Source organism: Panthera uncia, chromosome D1, assembly GCF_023721935.1.
Source record: "Panthera uncia isolate 11264 chromosome D1, Puncia_PCG_1.0, whole genome shotgun sequence".
NCBI classification, from domain to species: domain Eukaryota; kingdom Metazoa; phylum Chordata; class Mammalia; order Carnivora; family Felidae; genus Panthera; species Panthera uncia.
The window spans coordinates 15,412,263-15,425,009 of NC_064808.1; the positions used below are offsets into that span (position 1 = coordinate 15,412,263).

Below are 12,747 nucleotides of genomic sequence, written 5' to 3' on the forward strand. Positions count from 1 at the left end.
AGAACCTTCACCTTCAAGTTGCCTGGCTCATAGTGGATACCCCTAAAATACTAGCTGTTGCTGAGATGATGATGATGTTGTTGATGGCTTTTTTAATTTTTTAAGAATCTATTGACATCCCCCACCCCCCAAATACCTGAAGAACTTCTTCCATACCAAGGATAGGCAGTCCTTTACCTCTATATGTACCTCATTATGGTGTTCAGCATGTTTGTTTTTGATAGTTTTTGAACTGTGCATGATTACTTATTCATGGATGCATCTATTGTTGATGAAAAGAGAAAACCTGAACTTCATTAAGTTCGTTTTCATTGAACTTAAAAGAAAGAAGCAGTAGTGAAAAGGAACCCCATACAATGACTTGAGAAACCTGGGCTTTTGTCTTAGAGCTACCCTTAGTGAATCTTGTAATGATGGACAGGTGAATTTAACTTTGTAAGATCTTATGTTCAAAATGATGTCTTCGTCAGTTTAAATTCCGTACATCCATTGTTTGACCAGAAAGGTTAAAGATACTTCATTTTCATTGCCAAAATTTTAAAAAATTGCATCATTACTTTTAGAGAAGGAGCTTTATGCTGACCTGAGTTGGCAGGCCTTCATTTGTACTTATTGAGTATGACCAAAGCAGTGTTTTATATGGAAAGATGTTGTATATCAGAGCAGAATTGAAATGAAGAGCAATTAATTGTAAGGAAGCTAATGTGAGAGATTATCATTTGCTTTTGGGTGGAAGCTGGGTTCTTCAAACACATAGCACTTTGTACTTCCTTGTGGGTAGTACTTGCCACATTTCAGTATAGTAGCTATATAGTTACAGTGTACAACAGTTGCAGACTCCCCACCAGACTGAGAGCTCTTTGAGGTTTTGTTTACCTTTCTGTCCCTGTTACAATAGTGCTACATAGTATACTGTCCCCAAAATATACTAAATGGGGGAAAAAATTGGATCAAAGTCAGCAGACATATGTGGAAAATGGCTTCTGCCTAAATACACTAAAAACACTAAATACAGTGTTAAATTTATTGACTCTCTTCTGTTAGTATGTGGTAATATAGAAAAACCGGATAAAGTAGGAAAAGCACAAGTTTTATAGCTTTGAACACCAACTTTACCGTGTACTCACTGTTTGACTATGGGTGAGCAATTTCACACTGAGCCAGGTTTTTGTCTGTAAAATGGGACTGGGGTAGGAGGGAGCTTTAGAGATAGAATATATAAAACATTAGCACTCAATAGAAGTGGTAGTAGCTATTACAAAAATGGATGTTTTAAAAATTATCAACTGTGCATTTTGCACTTCTGCTTGAAGGAGTAATATATTTTCAGAGAAGTTTGTTTGCTTTGCCTTGAGTATGTGGGAGAATTATCCCCTCTAGCACTTTTCTGCTGAAAAGAAATCTTTTAGCATTTCTTCCTCTGTGGGCCCCCGAGGATAGTTCCATGGAGGAGGCATTTGGGATCCTAGAATAGCTGCTGAAGACCTTGCATTTGTGCGGATCTCTTTACAATACTGCTTCTGTATTGTACGGAACTCTCTTTTTCACTCACTAAACGATGCTGTCTCAGCTACCGTATATTAACATGATAAACATTGTCAGATTTGTACCAGTCAGAAAATATTCTATACCTGCCATCCTGCTTGGCACTTAAAAGATTTTTTAAGCTCTTTATGATACAGTGATAATAGGTGAAGTAGGTAGGTTGCAGGGTAATATGTAGTATATATAATCTCATTTTGATACACAAAACATCTAATAAGATGCCTACATGTTTGTCTAAGCAGTGAGTTTGCATAGTTATCTCAGGAGGGTGGAAATGGGAGGGTTTGGGAGGGCGATTGATCAGACTAATTTTCACTTGTTACTGAGGAGCATATGTTACCTTTTTTTTTTAAGTTAAACTTTTATTTTGAGATAATTGTAGATTTACATGCAGGTTTAAGAAATAATGTGAGAGAGAGAGATCAAGTGTACCCTTTACCCAGTTTCTCCCAATTTTAATAACTTACAAAACCAGGATATTTCCATTGAAACAAGATACAGAACATTTCCATCACTACAAGGATCTCCCTTGATGCCCTTTTATAGCCACACCCATCCCCAAATCATAAATCATCAGGCAAGTGCAATGGGTAAAGTTGCAGTAAAGCTTTCTGCAGAGAATCAAGGGGAAATACCCATAGGAGAAGGTGGTCCATCTCCTACTTCCTTTGCCCTATCTGTAATCCGCACCCCCCCCCCCCGACTAATCTGGTCTTTGTTATTTCAAGAATTCTATGTACATAGGTCAACTACAACTTAAAAAGGATGTAATTGTATGCCCCACTGACTGAGCCAACCAGGTGCCCCCATATGTAGCTATTTAGTTATAAAAAGTTCTTTTTTTTTTTAACTTCATTTATTTTTGAGAGAGAGAACATGAGCATGAGTAGGGTAGGGACAGAGAGAGAGAATCCCAAGCAGGTTCCATGGTGCCAGCACAGAGTCCGAAGTGGGGCTCAAACCCACAGATCGTGACATCATGACCTGAGCATATGTAACCTTTTAGATTGGCCTTTCCACTCAGCCTAATTCCCCGGAGATTCAACTTGGTTGCCTGAATCAATCAGTATAGTTCCTTTCTTTTTAACTGCTGAGTAGTATTTCATGTTTTGAATGTTACACAGTTTGTTTAATCATTTGTCCATTGAAGAACATCTGAATTTTTCTCCAGTTCCTGGCTATTAGGAATAGAGCTGCTGTGAACATTTGTGTACAAGTTTTTGTGTAAGTTTTGCATTTCTCTGGGATAAATGCCTGAGAGTGTGGTTGCTGGGTTTTATGGTATGTCTTCTTTAAATTAAAAAAAAAAAAGGGAGAAATTGGGGTGCCTGGGTGGCTTAGTTTGTTAAGCGTCCGAATTCGGCTTGGGTCATGATGTTGAGGTTCCTGAGTTCCAGCCCCTTTTTGGGCTCTGTGCTGACAGCTCAGAGCCTGGAGCCTGCTTCAGATTCTATGTCTCCCTCTGTCTCTGCCCTTCTCCCACTTGTGCTCTCTCTCAAAAAATAAACAAACATTTAAAAAAATTAAATAAAATTACAAATATTAACTAATACAACCCTCCAGGAGGCAAGTAATGGTTAGCTGTGGTGAGAGTAGTCCCTTTTATGGATAGGTAGGTTGAGGCATGGATGTCAGGGTATATAGCATGAGTCACTGTGTTCTGACTCAGATTCATTTGAATTTATTCATTCTCTCTTCTGAATCAACTTTATAATTATGACCTGCTAGATGTGAGGACACAAAAAGGTCTCCTGACTTACTCAGTTTCTCAGTCTCCCTCAGAAAAATGGGAAATGATGCTCAGCTACTGATTTCCTCCCTTTGATCTGCCCCCCCAAAAACATTCCTTTCCATATTTTTTTAATGTTTATTTTTGAGAGAGAAAGGGAGAGAGCGCAAGCAGGGGAGGGGCAGAAAGAGAGTGGGACAGAAGATCCGAAGTGGGCTCTGCGCTGACAGCAATGAGCCCGATGTAGGGCTCGAACTCACCTGAAGTTGCAGCTCAACATACTGAGCCACCCAGGCGCCCCATCCTTGTTTTCTTCCTAGCGTATTGAGTAATTGAGTAATTGAAAATATCCTCTTTTTTTTTTTTTTAAACATTTATTTACTTCTGAGAGAGAGATAGTGTGAGCCAGGGAGGGAGGGAGGGAGGGAGAGAGAGAGAGAGAGAGAGAGAGAGAGAGAGAGAGAGAGAAACCGAAACAGGCTCCAGGCTCAGAGCTGTCAGCACGGGTCCCAATGCGGGGCTCGAACCCACGAACCGTGAGATCATGACCTGAACCGAAGTCGGATACTTAACTGACTGAGCCACCCAGGCGCCACTAAAGTATCCTCTATTTACTTATTTATTTTTGCAAAAACGAATTTTAATTTTTAATCTTAAGTTTGATTTAACGTTGCTTTTAGTACGATGCTGACACCAGCTGTGCAGAAAAGGGTCTGGAGACGTCCATAGCATCCCACCCCTGCGGGTCTTCTTCAGTTCTGGAGGCCCCAGGGCAGCCAATATTGCTTCGTCAGATACGTTCTTCACGCCTTTCTGTGTGAGTGCAGAACACTCCACATACTTGACCGCCTTCAGGTCGCGAGCCAGCTTTTCAGCAGTCTCTGGAGTGACAGGCTTCTGTTTGTTCTTGGCAAGTTTCTCAATCTTGGGTCATCGCGGAGATTAATTTGGGTCCCAACAAGGAAGCAAGGAGTCTTTGGACAGTGGTGAATTATCTGAGGCACCCAGTTCTCCTTCACATTTTCAAATGAGGATGGAGAGACCACTGGAAAACAGACTGGAAATACATCTGTTTGTGGATAACTCAGCGGTCGTAACCTGTCATGATCCTCTTGCCCTGTGGTATCAAAAAGTCCAAGGGTATATGGCTCTCCACCAATCATAACTGACTGCATAGCTGTCAAAAACAGTCGGTACCTACTCCAGTGGAAATTTGTTTGTTGTGTAGGATATCAGGAGGCATGTTTTACCAACGGCACTATCGCTCACAACAACACCCTTAATTGTCTGCATTGCTGAAACAGTTTTGTATCCACTTTAAATATTTCATATTCATTGATGACCTCAGCTTCTCCGCCGGGGTGTTGGCAGCACTCCTCAATTTTTTTTTTTTTTTTTTTTTTAATGTTCATTTATTTTTGAGACAGAGCATGATCGGGGGAGGGTCAGAAAGAGAGGGAGACACAGAGTCCGAAACAGGCTCCAGGCTCTGAGCTGTCAGCACAGAGCCCGACGCGGGGCCCGAACCCACAAACTGCAAGATCATGACCTGAGCCAAAGTCGGACACCCAACCGACTGAGCCACCCAGGCGCCCCAATTTTTAATTACATAATGACATAAGCATCTTGAGGGCAAGGATGTTCAGTTAAGTATTCTCAGTGCCTAGAATAGTGCTGAGTACATAAGTAAATGTTCAATAAACATTTCTTGGCTATCATTGCTTTTGCATCTTTCTCCTCCCCTTCCTTTTTTAAAAATCTTTAAAGTTTATTTATTGTGAGTGAGTGGAGGAGGGGGGAAAGAGAGAGAGAGAGTGAGAGAGAGATTGAATCCCAAGCAGGCTCTGCACTGCAGTGAGTTTATGAAACCGTGAGATCATGACCTGAGCCGAAACTGAGAGTCAGTCGCTTAACCGACTTAGCCAGCAAGGTGTCCCCTTCTCCTCCCCTTCTTTAACTGTTTTTTTATCCGGAAAGTTGGGGAAATGGAATCCAGGTTCTTAAATCCAGTGATTTATTTTGATTGGGTGAGAAATGTGATTGGCAAGATGGAGGGGCATCTGGACATTTTAGCATAAGAGCTCTACATTTACTAATTTGACTTCTTTTCCTGAAGCCTTGAGGGAGATTTTTTCTTTCCCTATTCTGGTCAGCCAAGAACCTGACCTGGGCTGACTCTAACATTGGAGAACACCGAACACTGAACACAGTATCTGCCGAGCCAAGGACTGGGAGTCAAGTTCTGATACTATCTGAAGAAAAAGCCTGAATTCAAATCCTGCTTTGGCTACTGATGCCTCTTGCAAAGCTAGATGCATTTCGTAACCTCTTCCAGGTTTTATTTTTCTTAAATAATCTCATCTCAATAATCTCAGTAATCTCATCTGTCCTGGGGTTCCTGAGGATTCTTGGTTAATGTTCTCCAAGCTTTTAACAATACTGTTGCTATGGCTCCTGGGGTTTCCAGGAATCCTGGGGGCAATGTGTTACTGTGGGGGGGAGAGTTGCACTTCTTTTTCCCAAAGACTGTGCAGAAAACAGAAAGATGTGATCCTTCATGATTTGAAATCAGCTTTACTTCAGCCTCCTAATATTGTGGGTGGATGAAAGGGATGTTGTTGCCAAAGTCATTAGGTCTGTTTGCCTGAGGCAGTTGGGGTCAGTTCCCAGTTCTGGGGTTAAGCTGTTTTTGCCTCTGAAATTTCTTTCATCAAAAGCTACTCTTTTTTCTCTGCTTACTAATAGAAAGTCTCTCGCCATTTTTGTGCATTTAAGGCTAACCTTCCTGGCTTCTTGATTCTGTTGATAGCTTGGGACTCAAAAATTGAGCTTCACTTTCTTGTTGGTTCAGTGGTTTCCTCCTTGCTCTTCCTTGAGTTTCCAGGGATTCTTGTATTCTTAGTCCGGTTTCCCCAGAATAGTTTGCAGATAACACTTCATTCCTTTTTTCGTTATCCTTCTGAGGTAAGTGACAATAAGGAAAACTGTCAGTCTCAGATTTGGAACTTACGGCTTTCTGTTTCCAGTTTTGATCACACTTTGTTTGTGAGTACAAACTCTGCTGTGTTTCAGACATTAGGTCATGTTATTTTTACTTTAGGAACCCTAGTAAGCAAACTCTGCAGCAGAAAAGCTAGTGCCTTTTCCTCCTCTTTATTATAAAAACAGTAATTAGAATTTACTTAGTTTTGTATCTTCAAAACATTTTGTAAGGCTGTTAGCCTATTTGTGATATACCATGTAGAAGTGTGCCTTATTCTGAATTGATATATATAAAAAAACATTGGGGGTGATGGTGGATATGAGAACAAAAGAGGTCGTATTGCTTGCTTATCTCTTGGTAAATTTGGGCTGACAGTCTTTGTACCGGGTACTCAATTCATTACCGTGTCTTAGCCTGGCTTTCTAGGTGGAGACAATTGTATTGAAGAGTTTTGTAATTCAGAACATAGATGTTGTGCATATCTGCAGTAGGGGTGTAGGTTCTGTTAGCGTTTTATCTCTGGGCTTTTGGTTCTTATGAAGAATGTGTCTGATTTTGATTGCATTGGTTTTGATTCTCTCAAATTATTTGCTTCTAATCTGTCAGGTGATTAATTAAAGGTCTTCTCTGATTCTGCTTCATGGCTCCTGTAGCTTCCTTTGCACTGTCTCGTAACTGAAGGTGCCAGACTTCTTTGTACGAACTCCTGTTTATTGTGCACTGTCCTTATTGTTAGTTCTTAACTTGGCTTGTACTTCCAAAAGTAGTAACTCTGCCTTGAATGTTTTGTAACCCATTTCTTCTGATGTTCTCCAAGGACATGACTCCTTTAAGTTACAAAAAGGGTATTATTACTTTCAGTTTGTACCTGGAGAAAAATGAAATTCAGCACCAGTGTGATTTGTAAAAGATTATATAACAACTCAGTGGTAAGAGTCCGTCATTGAAACTTCTTATGTCTTTGTCATATCTCTACCCATTAAATCACATCACCTTTATATCTGGCACTTTCAAGCCCCCAAAATATAATATCTCATATTCCCTTCCCTGCTCTCAGAATGTCCACTGCCTCTGTACTTTGTTCTGAATATGCTGTCTTTCAAATATGAAGCTGCCAGCCCTGGAACTGACACAGCCCTTCAGCCGTATTCTGTGGTCAAAACAAGTCACAAGTTCAGCCCCATATTCGGGTGAGGGGGCGGGGAGGGCGATGAAAAATATGTTATCCCTTGATGGGTGGGGCAGCATGGGAGTAGAGTAGGAAGGATTTGATGGCAGCTGTCTTTGGAGAGAGTCTAGCACAGGCTGGTAAACTAAGTTGGTTATAGAGAATCTTGATTTGGAACTAACTCTGGCAGTGCAAGGAGGTCACTAGCACTTTGCCCGCCACATGGATGAGAAAGGGTTGGCATGAGACCATGCATGTAAGAGTCCCCTTCTTTTCTCAGATGTGTTTATGTTATAGTTCATGTTTGACAAAAGAGTATACACAGGTTTGACTGAGTACGCAGAATCATATCTTCTGTTGATTAATGTTTTCAAGATTTATGTTGTGGCCTAGCAGCCAGACAGAAGTAAATTTGCTGTGGCATCTATCTCTATTTCCTGTTGATAAGTAATTTTTTTTTTACTTTGATGGAGTTGGTAGTTGTGTAGGGTAAATACAGAGTGGCTGAATTTCATGATATACTCTCATATGGTATTTTATCAAATTCAGAGTCATTTCTCGTCAAAGACTTTAGAGTCCTTTTTTCTCTCAAAAACCATATATTGATGTAAAGGAAGGGGTGAGAATTTTTTCATTTTCCTTGCTGTCATTCTTTAATTTCTTCTCCTTTGAGGAAATGAACATTACAAATATTAAGCAAACAGATTTCCAATTGATTTTGTAAGGCAGTAAAACAATTATTGAGGGGCTAATACATGTGAGGCTAGTAAATGACTAGAAGAGAGACTGGCTAGGAAGTTCTATCTCAGGCACTATGGAGTTTTCTGTAGTAATTAAGTATTTATACTCTGGAGCCAGACTGCTTGGGTTTGAATCCTGAATTCACCACTGACAGTGTGACTTGTTCCCTTGGGACCTCACGAACCTGATGGGGTGGCTGTGAGGATCATAAATTAGTTTATGTAAAGTACGAAGAACAGTTCCTGGGACATCAAAAGCACTGTGAAAGTGTTGGGTATTGTTATTTTAACCATTACCCTGTAGTTTTATTTTTTTAAAGATGTCAGTACTCAGATCCTTTATATGAAATGGTTTGAAGACTGCCACAGTGGACAGTTTCATTTCGCCTAAGAGAATTTGTATTAAATTTCATTTATCTGATTTAAAAAATTTTTCTTACTGCTATTTTAACATTTGCTTTTATTTATTTTGAGAGAGATAGAGGGCAAGCAGGGGAGGGGCAGAGAGAGAGGGAGACAGAACCCCAAGCAGGCTCTGCACTGTCAGCACAGAGCCTTATGCAGGGCTCGAGCTCACAAACTCTGAGATCATCACCTGAGCCAAAATCAAGACTCGGACGCTTAACTGACTGAGCCACCCAGTTGCCCCTCTTACTGCTATTTTAATTTTAATTCTTCATTGCGGAATGAAATTATTATTCTAGTACAAGCATTGGCATTCTAGAATAGTGAGCACTTTTCATTTGGTAAATCTTTTCATCTTCATGGTAACCCTGTTATATACCTACTCTCAGTGGTCACATTTTATAGACGAGGAAACTGAAGTATAGGCTGGTTCAGTAACTGTTTCAAGAAACCTTCTTTTGCCAAGAAAATGAAGAGCTGGGATTCAGTTGGCCAGTCTGATTGCAGGGCCCATATACCGCTATACCAGGCCAGCTCTTATTTAGAAATTATGGATTAAAAAATTACTTAAAATTTCTCTATCTGGATTTAACCACATTTATCACTTTGGCATATTCTAGGGTATCTTTTATTTTTTAGTATTTATGCATTTTATGTATTTATTTATTTTTAAGTATGCTCCATGTCCATCGTGGAGCCCAACGTGGGGCTTGAACTCATGACCCTGAGATCAAGACCTGAGCCACGATCAAGAGTCGGATGCTTAAACTGACTGAGCTATCCAGGTACCCTTAAGCTATCTTTATTCTATTTTATTCTATTCTATTTTATTTTATTTCATGTATTTTATTTATTTTGTTTTAATGTTTATTAATTTTGAGAGAGCAGGCATGCGTATGCAAGCTGGGGAGAGGCAGAGAGAGAGGGAGAGAGAGAATCCCAGGTTGGCTCCACACTCAGCGTGGAGCCCTGCTCAGGGCTTGATCACGACCTGAGCCGAAATTAAGAGTTGGATGCTTAACTGACTGAGCTACCCCAGGTGCCCTGCCCCTAGGATATCTTTTAGAAGTCCATACCTAGTACTACACAATTCAGGCAATAGATGAAGTTTTTCTGCTTCCAGGTGTGCTTGCCTTCAGAATGTGTTACCTGTGTCTACCTGTTCTAGATTGGTGATGCTCTCCCTGAATTTTCTTGCCCACCTCTAAGCTCAGTCTAGTCTAGGAGTCAGGCAGGGCTGTGTGGAAGTATTCTAGTCTGGTTGCTGGCTGTGGCACTCTCATTTTGGATTTTGGATTTGGATCCTATATAGTGTCATTTGAAGTATCCTAAAATGTCTTGTAAAAAGTCCTATTAATGAAAACAAAGCTGCCAATTGTAGAAAACTGTGTATATTTCCACCTACGTGGAGTTTCTAAAGAGTACTGGGCCACTTTTAGGCCTCTAATTAAAGGCCTGACATTCTGTTGCTAATTTTCCAGTTGTTGGGAGAGCTTTACTTATGCAAGTAGTCCTAGATTTAGTATTTAAAGAACTTTTTTTTTTTCTTGAGAGAATTAACCTTGGGATGGATCCTCTGTGTTATGGAATGTGTGTTGGTATTACACAGTTGATTGGACTCCTAGACTGCCTACTTAGTGCAGTGGAGAGAGATGCAGATACTCAAGAAATGAGGTGATTGGACTCATTTTAACAGCCCGTTCGAGGTCTGTTAGTTTTCTGATTCACACTTCTGGAATGCTATTGGAAGGTAGGATTTTGGGTCTGAATTTTTAGCCAGGTTGCAGATACAGTTCTGAGTTAGTTCTGTTCTTATTTTTATTTTTATTAGAGAGAGTGAGTGCGTGTTTGTGTGTGTGTGAGAGAGAGAGAGAGAGAGAGAGAGAGGGAGAAGGAGAGAACAAGTGGGAGAGAGGGGCAGAGGGAAAGAGAGAGAGAATCTCAAGCAGGCTGCACACTCAGCACAGAGCCCAACACAGGGCTGGATCCCGCAATTCTGGAATCATGACCCAAGCCGAAATCGAGAGACACTCAATTGACTTAGCCACCCAGGTATCCCTGGTTGTTTTTTAATTCACTTGACTTTTGTAGAGGTAGCTCATATCTCATTTAATTATTTTTGCCACACAAATATCCTTTATTTTCCTGAGTACTTTTTACTTTGTTGTCTGGTAATAGCCTTTGAAGTATTTCTTAGAAAAATCTGCTACTCTTGGGAATGGTGGCATCTTGGGTCTCTGGGGTTTTAGTTGGCTGTATTGTTTGGCGAAGGAGACCACGGTGAACCCTGAGGAGTATTCAGTACTAGTGACAGCAGTAACAGCAATAGTTTTGACACTCCACCACTCTTTGTGTGTTGGAGCCTCACCACAACCTGATGAAGCAAATATTGCCATTCCTGTTTTACAAAGAAGGAAACTGAGTCTCAGGGAGGTTAAGTAACTTGCCTGAAGTCCTCTAGGGAGAAGGTGGAGTAAAGTTTCTGGCATTAGTCAAATTGCTAGAGGAACCTTTAAATCTAACTTTTAGTTCCCACTGGGTTGTGGCATACTCTATAGGTGATTTTTGTTAGTAGTTGTTAAATGCAATTATGTCCTAGAATTAAGAAGAGAAAGTCTTTAAAGGTGGGTTATCTTCCCATCTTTTTTGAGTGCTCAGTCATGTCATGGGGGGTGGGGTTTGTACACATTTCTGTGTGTCCTTCTGGTTCTCCTTGCATAAGGCTTTGGGGGACGGAGAATTGATTCTGGGGACTGTGTAATGGCATCACAGAGACTATTCTTGGCACCCTTTGTCTCAGCCTGCTTTAAGGGACAGATTGGGAAACTTGTTTCTTCCTCCTTTTTAAAAAGAGGAATGAAAAACACACTTGACTGGCACTTCCTCCTCAGCAACAGGGCCTGTCTGGCTTCAGTCTGATTTAGCTCCTTTTGTTCCTTATAGAGAACAAAGTAAAGTCTCTTCTCAGGTAGCTGTAAGGAGTGGAAGTCTCTTATCCTTTTCAAGAAACAGAGCAAATATTTTTCTTCAGACAAAAGAGGGACCGTGCAATTGTTTCAGGCCCTTTGACTTCTGGCATCAGTCCAGCTTTCTCTTGTTTGAACTTTTAGTGTGTCTGGGTCCTTGGGAATTGATAGATAAGCTCTTTGGTAAGCTCAGACTTGAGTTTTTAGTTTTCTTGATAACTGGTATTTGTAGTAGCTCTTTCCTCTTCCGATTCCTGTAGGAACTTCAGGTCATATCACAGTTTTCTGAATCATACGATGTTTGTGACCTATATTTTCTTCCTCTTGAGTCACACAGGTTCAGAAGGTCAGATTTTTTTGGTATGAATTGGACTGCTGCTATTTTTACCACATTAGAAGATTGTAAATGGTTTACTTATCTAATTTTTTTTTTTAATTTTTTTTAACGTTTATTTACTTCTGAGACAGAGAGAGACAGAGCATGAATGGGGGAGGGTCAGAGAGAGAGAGGGAGACACAGAATCTGAAACAGGCTCCAGGCTCTGAGCTGTCAGCACAGAGCCCGACGCGGGGCTCAAACTCACGAACCGTGAGATCATGACCTGAGCCAAAGTCAGACGCTTAACCGACTGAGCCACCCAGGCACCCCTACTTATCTAATTTTTAAAATGTATTTATTCTGAGAGAGAGAACGTTTGCGTGTGAGTTGGGGAGGGACAGAGAGAGAAAGAAGGAGAGAGAGAATCCCAAGGAGGCTTCATGCTGTCAGTGCAGGGCCCGATGCAAGGCTCGATCTCACTAACCCGCAAGATCATGACCTGAGCTGAAATCGAGAGTCAGGTGCTTAACTGACTGAGCCACACAGGTGCCTCAAGATTATAAATGGTTTAAATGTATTTCTGTGAAAGTAGTTTTATGTCACACTCTTAAGACAAGGGCCCCTCAAAACTCATTAAAAAAAATTTTTTTTAATGTTTATTTTTGAGAGGGAGGGAGAGAGATAGAGAGCGAGCGAGCAGGGGAGAGGCAGAGAGAGAGGGAGACACAGAATCCGAAGAAGGCCCTGGGCTCTGATCTGTCATTGTAGAGCCTGATGCAGGGCTCAAACTCATGAATGGTGAGATCAGGACCTGAGCAGAAGTTGGATGCTTAACCGACTGAACCACCCAGGTGCCCCAAAATTCATTTCTTCTGAACTTCTCTGTATTAGG

At 40.9% G+C, this 12,747-nt stretch overlaps 1 protein-coding gene and 1 pseudogene across 5 annotated transcripts in view; one reads left to right on the forward strand and one right to left on the reverse strand.

Annotated features, from left to right (window-relative positions):
* The window catches only part of AMBRA1 (autophagy and beclin 1 regulator 1), a 179,340-nt gene that overhangs the window by 15,201 nt on the left and 151,392 nt on the right, over positions 1-12,747 (forward strand). For 4 of the 5 annotated variants that reach the window (XM_049617294.1, XM_049617312.1, XM_049617321.1 and 1 more), the window contains exon 2: positions 9,245-9,355. The exons of the other annotated variant lie outside the window; for it this stretch is intronic. The gene's annotated coding sequence lies outside the window, so the exon portion shown is untranslated. The remainder of the gene's footprint in view (positions 1-9,244; positions 9,356-12,747) is intronic. 5 annotated transcript variants of the gene reach the window in all.
* On the reverse strand, positions 3,861-4,567 carry LOC125912784 (cell division control protein 42 homolog; annotated as a pseudogene).